Raw genomic sequence first — 16,428 nt, 5'->3', positions numbered from 1 at the left:
AACATATCAAAAGAAAAGTTTGTAACTTCATGAATAATTTTATTCCCTATTAAATCTCATAAAAATGTTCACAGAAAGGAAATTTAATTCATCTGGTTCTGCTAAGAAAGTATATTGCTTCAAGGGGAAAAATACAAAAAAATGTTACTACTCACTCCTTTGACATAAATTTCAATCCAGTTTATGCAATTTTAGTTTTAAACATCTCTATTAGGAAACCAAATTAAATGTGTGGAAATCTAACTGATGGATGGCTAACCCTTTAATTACAAACAAAAGTTAAATGGAAATAAAATTAAGCCACTCAAACATGTTTTTAAAATAAAAAGAATATGGGGTTAAAATTTGTTGTTTCAAGAAACTCTGGTTTACACTTTGGCCACTCAAAGGAAATGTAATAGGTGACACAAGCATACTGTCAAGAAATCAACCAAAAAGTTTGTGTAATCTCATTAGAGAAAAAAGGCGTCACCCTTACACATTATCTGAATGAGAACTGCGAACATAATATTAGGCAATTTTCTTTTCAGGCATGTGGACCTTGATGGACATCTATTATGCCTCAGCATCATTCTTACTATATCAAATAAATACGATAAAGTTACTAAATTACAGGTAAGTGTCTGCTTGGAAAAAATATCTGGCATCAGGAGACCACTATGACATTCTATCCAACTGACTTACCCCTTAACATTTTTTTATTTTTAGTTTTTTCAAACAGGTTCCACTGAAATAAAGGTAGTCAACCACTAATTATTTCAAATTAAAACTCCAACATGGTGTACTGTTCTTAGCATTTATCCATTGTCTAACAGAACCCTGGCAATGTATACTTCTAATCAAAATGCATTTCATTCTGCAATGCATTTTATATTCTAATGCAATGCATTTTATATTCTAAAGCAGTGTCTACTTGTGACCACAATGCATTTCATTCTACAAATGCATTTAATCTACCAATGACAAATGTTTATATCAACACATAAAATGTCTAAGAGTATGAAGTGCACTCTGTTAGAATCTAATATTGCAACATGCATGTTGACAGTTCATTCCTCCACACTTGTTCTATTAGTTCTTTTTACTACCAAAGAAGTTACTATTATGTGCATTGTACTGGATTCTTGATGGCCCTGGAATAATAAAGTCAGTCATAGGCCTCTAAAGCTGCCAGAAGACCATACTTTAAGTAGTTAATGAATTGCAGCAGAGGCCTGAGAGTGAATCCAGCTCAGTATTTGATCCATGATTAGTTATCTGCATGGTATAATAAAAGTTTTAAATTTTAAATTCTTATGTTATCACTTAGAATTTAAATGATCATTGTAAAGGGTTTTGACAGTTTATTCACTGCAGAGGAATAGATTAGTGTATGGTATGGTTAGCCACAAAATAATGGGCCAAATTTATCCCTGTCATGTAACTCCACTGATTAAGTGGCGTTGCATAAGGGATTAATTTGATTACCATGTTGAGTTAAGGGTCTGAATTATATCACATAAACAAAGCTCGGAGTTGAGTAGAATCACTACCATTAACTATTTCACCACAGTACTTGTTTGAATTTGATCTATTATTATATGTGGGAGGGGGCCACTGAACATCACAGGCAAATTAAGACTGGATTCTTAGCTTTAGATGCAAATTTCAGTGCTGTTGCGTGCAGCATTTTTTTTTTTTAATATAGCACAAACATAGTGCGAAACTTCGTACACCAGACACGGAGCCATTATATAAATATATAGGTTTAGGCAATATTTTAAATGACTTAACTTATGTTTCCAAGCAATTTTTTAGCCTGTCACTAAGAAAATCTTTTAGACGTTTTTTAGAGCGCAATGTGGTTTGCCCAATTTTCCTTAATGAGTTCTTGACACAAACATTAGTAATACAAGACACTGCAATACTAATATGGAGCAGCACATTAGAAAGCTTTACTGCCTATAACAAAAACATTTCAAGAATACATTTTTATTATAAATCTTTTGTGATGCTTGCCAACATTTTTCTTTAAATACTTTAAAAATAATTATTGGCTCCTCTATCCGAAACTGGATATTTAAAATCTTAAGTTGAAAAAGAAATTCAGTGTCCATTAGAAACAACATTTGAACTTGCTGTGCACTTGGCTTTCAATTACAAGTACTTTTGATGAGTTTCAAAAATAAATTATGCTTCTAGTACAATAATGTACTATGTCCAGTGATTTCTACTAATATTTTTAATAGGTACTGAGGCATGTAGACAAAATATGCATTCATGAGCGTGTGTATAGCTGGAGCGCTATACACGAAAATAAATTCAGTTACATTTTGGTTATTTCATATTATGCATTTATTTCAATGTCATCACAATAATTGTGCGTTCTAAAAAGTCTTTTTAAAAATTGAAGACAAGCGGAAAAATCTGTTAATGCCATAACATTTCTGAGATTTTAGATGCACAAATGTCAGAACATTTAAAGTTATATTCCCACAGCAAATATAATTCTGTACATACATGGTGTTAGTATTTTTACATTAAGGCATAAAAATGAACACTGTGTGGACCTGATCAAGAGCCCATTTAAGCCAACAAGAATCTTTCCACTGACTTCAGTGACCACTGGATTACGTCCTAAATGTACATGATGACTAAATTACAGTTGCTTTGGGATACACACTTTTGAACTTCCTGATTTTTGTGTATCTAGATGTTAAACAACTTTTACTAAATATAAAAGCCTAATTTAAAGAGATATACTTAGAGCCCTACCAAATTCACGGCCATGAAAAATACGTCACGGACCATGAAATCTGGTCTCCCCCCCCATGAAACCTGGTCTTTTGTGTGCTTTTATTCTGTACTATACAGATTTCACAGGAGAGACCAGCATTTCTCAAATTGAGGGTCCTGACCCAAAAGGGAGTTGCAGGGGGTTGCAAGGTTATTTTAGGGGAATCATGGTATTGCCACCCTTACTTCTGCACTGCCTTCAGAGCTGGAGGCCAGAGAGCAGCAGCTGTTGGCCAGGTGCCCAGCTCTGAAGGCAGCACCCGGCCAGCAGCAATGCAGAATTAAGGGTGGCAATACTAGACCATGCCACCGTGATTTCTGCGCTGCTGCCTTCAGAGCTGGGCGGCCAGAGTGGCGGTGGCTGAGGGCCCAGCTCTGCAGACAGCAGTGCAGAAGTAAGGATAGCAATACCATACCTTGCCATCCTTACTTCTGCACTGCTGCTGGCGGCAGCTCTACGTTCAAAGCTGGGCTCCTGGCCAGCAGCCGCAGCTCTCCAGCTCTGAAAACAACGCCACCGCCTGCAGCAGCCGCAGAAGTAAAGGTAGCAGTACCACAACCCCCACCTACAATAATCTTGCAACCCCACCCCACCTCACCTTCAACTGCTTTTTGGGTCAGGACCCCTACAATTACAACACCATGAAATTTCAGATTTAAATAGCTGAAATCATGAAATTTACGATTTTTAAAATCCTATGACAGTGAAATTGATCAAAATGCACCGTGAATTTGGTAGGGCCCTAGACATACTGCATGCCAGTAACCAGACTTCAAACATACATACATACACACACACACACACGGCTGTTAAACAATAACTGCACATTTCAAAACTGAAATTGCTTTCTCAGGGATAGCTAGTTGGTTTTCTTTCAAACAACGGTGCCACTTTCCAAATAGTATGAATAAAAACAAAAACATCTAAAACTCAGATTCACAGTTCTTTTACACTCAGGGGGGAAAATCCTGAATCTAGTAAAGTCAATGGGAGTTTTGCCATTGATTTCACTGTGGCCAGGATTTCACTGTCAGAATTTAGGACCCAATCTTGGGACTACTCACAAGGTTAAAGTTATGTTTGTGCTTAAGCATTTACAGAATTGAGGCCTTAAAGATTTTTCTGGGGGGAAAAGGAGAGATTAGAGGAAGAACATGTATGTTAAGTACTATATGTTGACTGAGAACTCGTTTGCTAAATTTCACGTAGAGCACATCAACATTTATAAACTCTCAAAGATTTAATTTTACAAGAGGACCAGACAAACCCTTAACTACACCACATTAGCGTATATGTCACTACAGTAAGTTTTTAAAATAAATCTTTTACATGCACCTCAAAGTTGCTGCAGGCATTTTTTTAAGTGGTCATGCTTATAGTTACTTTACCTGAACATTTACTGTACCTGTCACGCTGCGTGTTAATAAAAAAATAAGACGGAATGTTAGGTAATTTTCATATATTGTTTCTAAAGCTATGATAAGGTTTTAGATATGACATTTTACAGTTTCACTGTACAAGAACCTACTGAAAGTATTTTAGTGCCTTTCGACAATGATGAAAAATCAAATACAAAAATATTCTGTTTAGTTAAAGAAGAAAACTAACACTCAGAACGCAACATTTTTCTTCTTCCCCACAACTCCTATTTTGAAACCCTTGCATAAATGACAGGTGTTGATATTCAAGCTTCCTAACAATATCTATAGTTCTGAATCCACTTAGTAAAGAAATGGCATACTAGTAATACTATTCTGGAATGAAAAACATACATACAACACACAGTTATTAATGAATAGAAAATAATGGCACTACTATCTCCCCCCAGCCATACAAAAGTTTACAATTAAACACAGCAAGCAGAATCAACATGTTTCCCCTATGCTAAGTTGAAAAAGCATTACAGAGCGTACTCTGTGAGAGAGACAACTTTTTCAATGCATCCATCTTGGACTATTATAGCATATCTTATCAATTGATTGGACCAATTCTTTTTAACTGATTCTCATGCAACTCCCATTGACTTCAGTGGGAGCTAGTTATATGCATCTAATAGCATAAACTAGCCTCTTGATTTTAGAACTTGTTTAGAAGTTTCATACTATGAAATTCAAGGGTTTAATTGAAATACTGCCATATTAATTAAATAAACTACTCACAACTAATAAACACATACACAAAACAGTACTTACGGCGTTTCTGGGAAACAGCCTGCAAACATGCTGTGACAATATCACAGTTCTTCTGCACTTTATGTAAAAGCCTATCTTTCTGCTTCAGATGACGAAGCAGCTTTGCTGACTGAACACAAATTCTGTAATTCAGTTCTCGTACTATAGTTGCCAGTTCATCAGCATCTGTCAATAAACAGAACACAAAATTATTACAGTCCAGCCTAAAAGCCATACGACTTGAGTTCAGTGTGTCATCTAGGGTAACTGCTATAGCAGCCACTCCAAGGACCTATTGCTGCAGACATTTACATATGTAGATTTTCTAACGATAGTAGCTTTATTGGATGGGAGTATTCATATGCATGAGTGCTTTTAGGAGCAGGGCCAAAGTCAATAGTTAACTTGCACACACTGTATAAGGGCAGAATTTTAATCTTTCTAATTTATAAATTTGTGTTTATTGTGACAGATGTAGCCAAAAATACCTACTAGTTATGCTGTTACATGTATGCCTTAAAATATGGTTCTCTGAAAACCATGTATGGAAAATTGGAACGTTCTTATTCGTATATCTGATCCCTGTATGTATTCAGAATCATGTTCATGGACTTAAGAGTAAGAATTTACTTTTTTACTCTGGTTACCATGTAGAATCAACAGAGGGAGTGAGCTGGATTTTATTCTTTCTTGCGTTCACTAGAGCTATTCACTAAGTTATAGTTACACTCATGCAAACCCTGACAAGTTTTGGTTCATTAGACACATTCTAGATTGAACTAATCATATGTTGAAATTGCAAGTTTCCACTAGAGACTGAGGTTACCATCCATAACATCAGATGGAGCAATAACACCTTAACAGGCCAGATACAGAAGCAAAAAGCTCTTTGTACAGATTTGAAGAAATTGGCAGGTTTCACTTCCTGGTTTTTTCCATGTCAACAACAAGACTGATTTAACATCAGGAGACAAGCGGCCTTTGTATAGTCCTCCTTTTCTTAATATCTAGTGTCACGGTTGCTTAGTTTTCATGAACATTCTTGGATAGATTCATTTTGCTATTGTCTGAGTTCAAGTTTTCCAAAGTGTAAGGGAAATGGTGTAACAGCTTTGTTTACTTTTTACATTTAAAATTTTGGTTTTCCCCCCTCAGACTAAATTTATTTCCAAACAAGCTAATATGTCAAAAACTTCATCAGAAATAAAAAAAGGTGATCCAAATATTGACTACTTTTAACAATATGGAATCTGTAATGCATGACCAAGTTTACAGAGTTATTATGCTTCGCTGGTTTAAAACTATAGAAATTGTGCATAAGGTCACACAGAACTAAATAAATTCACAAAACCGGTTTCCTGAAGGCGCCCTCTATCTGGCAACGTTAAGGTCAACAAATCTTTCAGGAACAAGTGACAGCTGGTCACTATTTGAGATTTATGTAATTTCATAAAGAAAAAAATCTGGAACCCATGTTCTGTGTGACAGATTCCAGAAAAATATGAACACGTGTAACTGAAAATAAAGGCCTAACACACTCATGCTGCACCTGACATTATCACCATCCAAGCACTGAATATTTTGATAAAATCCTGATTATCCCACCCTCCTTTCCCAGGTGGAGGAAGGGGCAGTTTCTGGGAGAGGAGAAACAGCTCTGGTTTGTTGATTTGTTTGTTTTGGCAAGGGAGGGGGGAGGCTGGAGAGGTAACTTTTGTGCAGATGGAGGAAAAGGTAACACTTGCACAGGCAGAGAAGGTGAAGAGGTGGGTGGAGAAATAAGTCCAGGATAACAGAGAGGACGAGATGGGAGTGCAGGGAAAGGAGACAGGATCAAAGAAGGTGTCATTCATAAGCAAATGTGAAGGATCTGAGTGATATCACCGTGCCTCTGTACAAGGAAGAGTTTGACGCAGATCAGGGAAGGGGTTTACAGTAGGCAGGGAAAAGAGGCTGGGGGAAACGGACAGAATAGGTTACTCCCTGTGAAGTCATGGATAATTTTGGAGGAATGTAACCCCCGTGTTGGTGGCTGGCCAGGGATGAGTGCAGATCAGGACACTCCCAGTGCCAGTGGAGCAGCTACACAGGGATAGACTCATAGACTTTAAGGTCAGAAGAAACGATCATAACCATCTAGTCTGACCTCCTGCGCATTAAAGGCCACAGGACCTCATCCGCCCACTCCTGTAATAGACCCCTAACCTCTAGCTGAGTTACTGATGTTCTCAAATCATGATTTAAAGACTTCAAGTTACAGAGAATCCACCATTTACACTAGTTTAAACCTGCAGGTGACCCGTGCTGCAGGGGAAAGTGAAAACCCCCCAGGGTCTCTGCCAATCTGACCCAAGGGTTGAGGTTGGGGTGCACAGTAGGATACTCTTTGTGCCGGTGGAGTGGCGGGGCAGGATGCTCCCCATACCAGTGGGGCAGGAATTCATAGATTCGAAGGCCAAAGGGTCCACTGTGATCTTCTAGTCTGACCTCCTGTATAACACAAGCCATAGAACTGCCCCCTAATTATCCTAGAGCATAGTTTTCATAAAAAACATCCAATCTTGATTTTAAAATGGTCAGGGATGGAGAATCCACCATAACCCTGAGAAAATTGTTCCAATAGTTAATTACCCTCACTGTTAATTTTTGCACATTATTTCCAATTCTGAATTTCTCTAGCTTCAACTTCCAGCCATTGGATCATGTTATACCTTTCTCTGCTAGACTGAAGAGCCCATTATTAAATATTTGTTCCCCATATAGGTACTTCGAGATTGCAATCAAGTCACTCCTCAAGCTAAACAGATTAAGCTCATTGAGTCTATCTCTGTAAGGCAGGTTTTCTAATCCTTTAAACATTCTTGTAGCTCTTCTCTGAACCCTCTCCAATTTATCACATCCTTCTTGAACTGTGGACACCAGAACTGACACAGTATTCCAACAGCAGTCATACCAGGACCAAATATAGAGGTGAAATAACCTCTCTACTTCTAATCAAGATTCTCCTGTATGTCTCCAAGGATCACATTAGCTATTTTGGCCACAGTGTAACACTGGGAGCTCATCTTCAACCTACTGTCCACCGCAACCCCCAAATCTTTTTTCAGACACACTGCTTCCCAGGATAAAATCCCCAATCCTGTAAATATAGCCTACATTCTTTGTTTCTATATGCAATACATTTACATTCAGCTGCATTAAAAATCACATAGTGTTCACTTGCACCTAGTTTACTAAGTGATTCAGATCATTCTGAATCAATGACATGTCCTCTTCATTATTTACCACTCTCCCAATTTTCATGTCTTTTGCAAAATTTATCAGTGATGATTTTATGTTTTCTTCCAGGTCACTGATAAAAAATGTTAAATTGTGTAGAGCAAAGAACCAATCCCTGTAGGACCCCATTAGAAACACACCTGCTTGATGATTCCCTGTTTACAATCACATTTTAAGACCTATCAATTAGCCTGTTTTTATGTGTACCATAATTTTATATCATTCTAGTTTTTTTAATCAAAATGTCATGTGCTACCAAGTCAAATGACTTGCAGAAGTCTAAGTATATTACATCAACAGTACCTTTATCAATCAAACTTTAATGTCATCAAAAGAAATATCTAGTTAGTCTGACAGAAACAATTTTCCATAAATCCATGTTGACTTTCATTAATTACTTTACTCCCCTTTAATTCATTATTAATCGAGACCTGTATAAGCCACTCCATTATCTTGCCCAGAATCAACATCAGGCTGACAGACCTAAAATTACCTGGATCTTTTTGTTTACCCTTTTTAAAATGTGGCACAAAATTAGCTTTCTTCCAGTCTCGTAGAACTTCCCCAAAACTCAAAGTCTTATTGAAAATCAGCATTAATGGTCCTGCGAGTTCCTCAGCCAGCTCTTTTTAAAGTCTTGGATACAACATATCTGGACCTGCTGATTTAAAAATGTCTAATTTTAGTAGCTTTTGTTTAACATCCTCCAGAGATACTAGTGGAATGGAAAGAGTGTTATCACTATATGATGAGACTATATCATCTGTGTTTTCTCCAAATACAGAACAGAAATATTTACTGAACACTTCTGCCTTTTCTACATTATTATTGATAATTCTACCATTTTCATCAATACCAGTGTCCAGGTTCTTTTTGTTCCTAACACATTTAAAAAACTCCTTCTTATTGTCCTTAACTCAGCTGGCCATATATTTCTCCTTGTGTCCCTTTGCTTCCCTTATCAATTTTCTACAATTCCTAAGTTCTGATTCATATCCATTATTATCAATTTCCCCTATCTTCCATTTGTTACATTAAAAAAAAATTATAGCTACTTTCACTTCCCCTCTAAACCAGATTTAAAAAAAAAAAAAAAAAACACCAGCACAGCCTTCTTCTTCAATTGTGAGAGTGTGGTTTTTGGAGCATATAGTAAGATGTTCTTAAAAGATTCCCAATTATCGTTCACATTTTTCTGATTAAATCCACTCTCCCAGTGGATTGGGCTCATAGTTGTTTTCAGCTTTATGAAACTGCTGCTTTAATAGGGTCATGTATACATGTTGCTGGTCTGGACTTTATTCTGTTTGCAGGGATGAGTTTGGCGTGCAGATGGCAGTGGGAGGGCCGGGCAGGAATGAGGCTGGCATGGGGGGGGGGGTAAGGATACTCAGTGCTGATGGGGTAGCCAGGCAGGGATGAGGTGGGGGTGTGGTGCAGGATACTCCCAGTGATGGTGGGGTGGAACAGGCAACATGAGGTGGGGGCCAGAGCAGGGTACTGCCGGTGCCGGCAGGGTGGCTGGGCAGGGCTGAGGTTGGGCTGCAGGGCAGGAGACTCCTACTGCTGTGGGGTGGCCACAGTACTGGATTTACAATGGCGCCAGTGGTACCAGACCCACACTTGGAAGGGGCCCATAACAACTACTTGGATGCCCACAAACGGTTAATCCAGCCTAGCCACAGCCAAGCAATGCGCTGCAAGGTGTGTGGGGAGTTGTAGTTCGCGTGCCGTTGCCTTCCACTGGGGCCCTTGGACCTGTGCCGCCAGCTACACTAGTAGTCCCATAATGCCCCGCCCCGTGCTGTGAGCTTCTGCCCCAGCTGAAGTGAGTAGCAGCGGAGCGGACCGGACCAAAAAAAAAAAAAAAAAAAAAAAAAAAGGGAAAGGGTGCAGGGAGAGGGTTCCCAGTGCCGGGGCGCTGATCCTCCTCATGGGCAGGGCCAGCTCCAGGCACCAGCAAAGGAAGCAGGTGCTTGGGGTGGCCAATGGGAAGGGGTGGCACGTCCGGGTCTTCGGCGGCAATTCAGTGGCAGGTACCTCACTCCCTCTCGGAGCGAAGGACCCCTGCCAAATTGCCACCGAAGAATGAAGCGGCGCGGTAGAGCTGCAGCTGAAGTGCTGCCGATCGCGGCTTTATCTTTTTTTGCTTCGCCGCTTAGGGCGGCAAAAAAGCTGGAGCCGGCCCTGCCCATGGGGCATAGGGTAGGGGCTCCTGGCTCGACCCCTCCACCCCCCAAGTCTCCTCCACTCTCCTGGGGTGGCAGCAGTGCTGTGACTCCCGGCGTTCGGCCCCCTGGCAACCCTGATGCCCGGCCGTGGGCTCCTGGACACTATCTTGATCCTGCAGCTTTGCACCAGGTGTGTGTATGTTCTTGGCCGCCGTGGGGGAGGCTGGTTGTCAGTGGCCCTCAGGGCCAGGGGGAGAGGGAGCAGTAACAGCAGGGCTGGCTGCCGCCCTCCCACCAGTGGGAATGCCCAGGAACTTCTCCCCCACAATTTTCCTCCCCACACTCCACCCCAGTAACTTTACTGTTTCACTTAAAGTCATGAGAGATGGTGAGGCAAAGGGAGAAATAGGCTAAAGAAACTAACTTTAAAAAAAGTTTTTAAACATTTTTGTACCAAAATAGAAAATCCAGCTTTAAAAAAATGTATTTACGAAACATAACTTTGGGTGGAGGAGGTGGTGGTGTAGGTGCAACTCCATTGACTGCTACATCCGGGCTTAATATGGCTCATAAATGTGAAAATTAAACACTTGTATTCAGGTTGTCAAGCAGGCCCTCAGTATTGAAACACAAAAGACAAAACTAACAAACAACACCCTCCCACACAAGTAAACCAAATTCAAGAATATTCTGGGTATATTGATGCTAGCCCAGTTTGTTCTCTATGGGCTGAGTGGAGGTCTCAATCAAGCATGGCTTCAGATATCTTATTTTGTTTTTGAATAAATGTTTTCATCCCCATACCAGCAGTACCACGTTTACTATGGCACCAATGGCGCCATCGTGCTGGGCCCATAATGACTACATGGAGGCCCACAAATGTTTGGTGCCGGGCCCACAAAAGGTTAATCCGGCCCTAGGTGGCCGGGCAACATGAGGTGGGGCAGTGGAGCAGGGTACTCCCAGTGCGGTGGGGTGGCCAGGCAGGGTGGAGATGGGGGTGCAGAATGTGGTATACCCAGTGCCAATGAGATGGCCGGGCAGAGCAGAAATGAGGGCATGGGGCGAGAAACACCCAGTGCCTTGGGGTGGCCGTGCAGGGCAGAGATGGGGGCATGAGGTGGGAGACTCGTGGTGCCTTGGGGTGGCCAGGCAGGGCGGAGATGCGAGCCAGGGCAGGGTACTGCCAGTGCCGTTGGAGTGGCTGGGTAAGAATAAGGTTGGGGTGAGGGCCAGGATGCTCCCAGTGCTAGTGGGGTGGCTGGGCAAGGCTGAGGTTGGCCTGAAGAGCAGGAGACTCGCAGTCGTCAGGCAGGGCAGAAAGGGGGCACAGGGCGGGAGACTCCCGGTGCCAATGGGGTGGCTGGATAGGGCGGAGGTGGGAGCAGGCGGTCCGGTGCCTTTACCTTTCTGGCCCAGATACTCGAGCTGGTGCCGCTGGCTCCGCCGCTGCTGCAGCTCCTGGAGGAAGCGGGACTCGGCGCTGCTGCCTCTGCCCCCGGGGAAGACATCGGAGCCCGCGGACGCCTCGGTGGAGCTGTCCACGCTGTCCCGGTGCCGGGCGCGACCCCCACAGCTATACAGCTCGGTCAGGAGGCCGCTCACTAGGGACGAGGTTCTGCGGTACCTGCCCGCGGGATCCTCCTCTTCCTCCTCTTCGGCCAGGCTGTCCGCGCTGCTGCCGCCCCTGCCCCTAGCGCCCTGGCGCTGCGGGCCGGGGCTCCCCGCTCCTGCCGCGGGTTCCCAGGAGTTCCCGCCCTCCAGGTCTATCTCCAGCAGCTCCATCCCCCGGGGCCGCCGCCCGTGTCCTCAGCCCCGGCCGGGCACAGCCTCGCCTTGCCCCGCGCCCCAGCTGCCGACTAGCCATGCAGCACGGCTCGCAGCTCCCGACCCTGCCTTGCGGCCGTCGGGCCGAGTTCCGGGTTCAGCCTATTCTACACCGGGCAGCGGGGGGAGACTCTGTACCTGTCTGCCTGCAGGAGCTGCCGGCCAGACGCAACACCCCCCGCTGAGTGGTACACGCCACCCTGGTACAGGGTTGGGGCATTGCACCTGCTTCGGGGGACCTCGTCCTGGGACATTGCACCTGCTGCAGAGGGGTGGGGACCCGGACTCCCCCGCAAGAACACTGCAGCTGCTGCGGGGAGGAGGGGGACTTTCGCAGGGCCTGGTCCAAAGGAGGGGCCTGGCCACAGGGCCACAAGCCCATTACCTGTCAGAAAAAATATGCAGACTAAATTATGGATATTTGAATTTGATTAAATGTTATTTATATAAACCTGGTGAGAGTAGGTTTGTACCTATGTATCTAGCTGTGTGGGATGGGGTGGGGGCCGTGTTATGAATTTGCTCTGGGCCCAGTGAAATGTTATTTGGGTCTGCAGTGGAAACTCATCACTGAAGCACCAGGAGAAAAACCACACTAACTTTCAGTACTGGCTGTGCAGCTAAATTCTCCCAGGAATGAATGACCTGGTTGGAGAGAAAATGCAGAGTGAGTAAGTAGTGTTAGAGAGTACACTGATTTCTTTATTCTAATACAGTTCTTTGTTCAATATTAGAAGGAAGCAGTTGTTTCTGTGATCTTTTCGCCATTGACACATGACATGACAACACAGCACCTGATTACCTTTCTTTTTTGAACAGCCTGCCAGATGTATATGTTTGTGCTACTGTACCTGAGCCAGACATGAGGAGAGCAGCAAGCCATGTCCACTACTCTCTCTTTCCCTTACTCAGCAGTAGCCAGCTGCACAGATGGCATTGGCCTTTTGAACATAACAATAAGTAATATTTAGTTTTGTTATAATAGGAATTGTGATTCTTTTCACTAGCTCCGCTACACTGGACTTCAGCGTAGTGCTAACAAAGTCACTTTAAAAATTCTCTGTGTAGTATATTTCTTGGCTAGGCTCCTGTATAATTTTCTCAGTTCAGAAGCTGCAGACTCACAAGACTGCACCTGAATTTCATCCAGTCCTCAACTCTGCCTAGTCATTCATTCAGGTTATTGTTTTTCACTGTTACCATGGCAATTTTAGTTTCAAAAGAAAACAAAAGTTGCTGAAGATGACCTGTTCTACTGTACAGTTGTCCCGAGGGGGGAGCCATTGTAATAGCAACCTATCCCAAGCCTAACACAATAATAGAAAACAATGCAAGAAACTGTCTTTTATGACCAGAGATCACCCATTTGCCTCAGCTGTTCACAACAAAATACTGTTCACCCACTCTATACAGTATTTTTCCAAATGGTTTTTAATGTTCAGTTTAATGTATTAATTACACCATACGGTGCAGCAACCCAAAATGTCCTAAGTTGCCTGTCACAGACATCATCTGTAAGTTCTGTGTCTATCCATATCAAATGGTTAATGAAGGTTTCTATATTAAGATGTCTCCCACCTTTGTTATATCTTCACTGTAATGTGCATTGCTGAATCTCTCGTGTACTTCTTTCTTCAGTGTTGTCAGTTATCTCAAAGGCAGACCAGAGAAAGGGAAATTTACTGACATAAAGGGTACGTCTACACTTACCGGAGGGTCCGGCGGCAGGCAATCGATGTTCTGGGATCGATCCCGGAAGTGCTCGCCATCAACGCCGGTACTCCAGCTCGGCGAGAGGAGTACGCGGCATCGACGGGGGAGCCTGCCTGCCGCGTCTGGACCCGCGGTAAGTTCGGACTAAGATACTTCGAATTCAGCTACGTTATTAACGTAGCTGAATCTGCATACCTTAGTCCGAAGTGGGGGCTTAGTGGGGACCAGGCCTAAGTATACCAATATATTTATACTACTATAGTTATGGTTAAGTTTAAGATTTTGTCATGGTTATTTTTAGTAAAAGTCACAGACCGGTCACAGGTATTAAACAAAAATTCACAGAAGCCCGTGACCGGTCTGTGACTTTTACTAAAAATAACTATGACAAAATGGGGAGGGGGTTCAAGCACCCACTGCTGCTGCGGCTCCGGGGTTCCCGAGGCGCCTGTGGCGGTTTGGAGATCCAGGGTCCTCCCGCCGCCCACAGTGGCTGAGAGCACCAGGATCTCCCCACTGCGTATGGCGGCTCAGAACTCAGGGGTCCCCTCACCGCCCGCAACAACTGGGAGCTGCAGGGGCCTCTCGCCGTGGCTCGGAGCTCTGGGGCCAGCGGCTGGGAGCTGCGGGTGGCCCAGCCGCCTGCGGTGGCTGAGAGCTCCAGGGTCCCCACTGGCTGACAGCTCCAGCCCCACTGCACCATGTTATCAGATTTGCCCGTTACTTTGGGGTACGCTCATTTATTAGGGTTACTTTTCTGGGGGGGTGTCTGTAATTCTATTAATGTACTGCTCGTGTCACTTGTGTTTTCATATGGAGCTCTACTTCTCCCTTCTGCAAGTCCCCTCCCAATGGAGCTACCCTGCAGGACCTAGATTCCCCAGGGCTGGGTTCCTCCAGCCCCAGAACCAGATGAACACACAAACACATTAACAGAGCAAGTCTGAGTGGACCGGGTGAATCAGCACTCTCAAGCTGACCCCTTATATGTCCCTGGACTCAGCGGACTGGGTCAAGCAGCACTTTCAAGCTGCCACCCTTATATGCCACAGGTACCGCACTGGAATGGAGTAAGCCTGAGCAGGCTGGGTCGAACAGCACTTCCAGGCTGCCACCCTTATATGCCCCTGGATTCAGCGGACTGGGTCAAGCAGCACTTTCAAGCTGCCACCCTTATATGCCCCTGGACTTGGTAGTCTGGGTCAAGCAGCATTTCCAAGCTGCCACCCTGGTATGTCACAGGCTCAGCATGTCTCTATCCCCACTTTCACATTACAATTGTACTGGTAGTAGCCCACTTTATGAGAAAACCCCACAGTATTTTTGGGGCTACAGGGATCATTAGCTTAGGTAAGAGGAGTGTTGCTGCAGAGTAAATGGGGAAGCAAAACACACAAAAGAGTAAAGTTCAGAGAGAGAGGGAAGTAACCAGCTTAACCATAAAAGTTATTTATTGAATAATAGTGATAACTACACAAGGAGAGCCTAAACAAACATAATAGTTACATTATTAAAGGTCACAAAAGTCATATATAGACAACTATACCTGATCAAACAAGTCAGGGTTAGAAAGTTATACCTGATGTAGAAAAGAAAAGAGAGAGAGAGAGAGAGAGCTGGGGTCTCACCACTCCATGAAACTTGGACTGGTCGGGGTTCCCAGGTGATGGTGGTAGCTCAGAGTCCTGAGTGCTGGCGACAGGCAGAGCCCCCAGCACGATCAGTCAGGAGAAGATGAAATCCCAGTGGAACTGATGCAGAGTTTGGATCCATGCATCAGAACACTTACTTGAGCATGTGTAGGGGTTTTTTTTGTAGGGAAACAACAATGGTTCAAGGGAGATCACTAGATTTGTTTATGGGTAAACTGATGACTCAAGGGTTTTCTTTAGGCTAGACAATAGGAGCTGATCATTCCTAGCTATGGGTGGTGTTCCTTCCAGGGAGCTCACAATGCAATTAGGCTGCTTCAGTATTTTGGATATCAATCAAGGATTCATCACTAGAATTGGCCTGATAACTGCTGAGCTGGGTGTGTACAAGCATAGGTTCATTAACATCTGGGGCAGAGATCCCCCATGATGCAATGCTTCCCTGTTTTTCTGGTCCCAGAGTTCAGTGCGGTTCTTGCCTTGGAATCTCTGTTCTCCATTCTGTATGCTAATGGACAGGGCCGGGCTCCAGGCACCAGCGGAGGAAGCATGTGCCTGGGGCGGCACATGCTAAGGGGCGGCATTCCGTCCATTCTTGGGGCGGCACAGCCCGGGTGGCTTTTTTTTTTGCTTCGGCAGTTGGGGCAGCAGTCCGAGCAGCTTTTTGTTTGTTTGTTTGTTTGTTTGCTTGGGGCAGCAAAAATGGTAGAGCCGCCCTGCTAATGGAGATGCCTCCCTGTCCCATCTTTGATGCAGATGAGGCTAGGGGAGTTGCCTTAATCCTGTCACCCTTGTCAGGAGGGGTCTAGGTGTGTCTCCCACTGCCCTTCATTGCTCTC

This window comes from Emys orbicularis, chromosome 1 (assembly GCF_028017835.1).
Source record: "Emys orbicularis isolate rEmyOrb1 chromosome 1, rEmyOrb1.hap1, whole genome shotgun sequence".
Lineage (NCBI taxonomy): Eukaryota > Metazoa > Chordata > Testudines > Emydidae > Emys > Emys orbicularis.
This window is presented reverse-complemented; position numbering follows the sequence as displayed.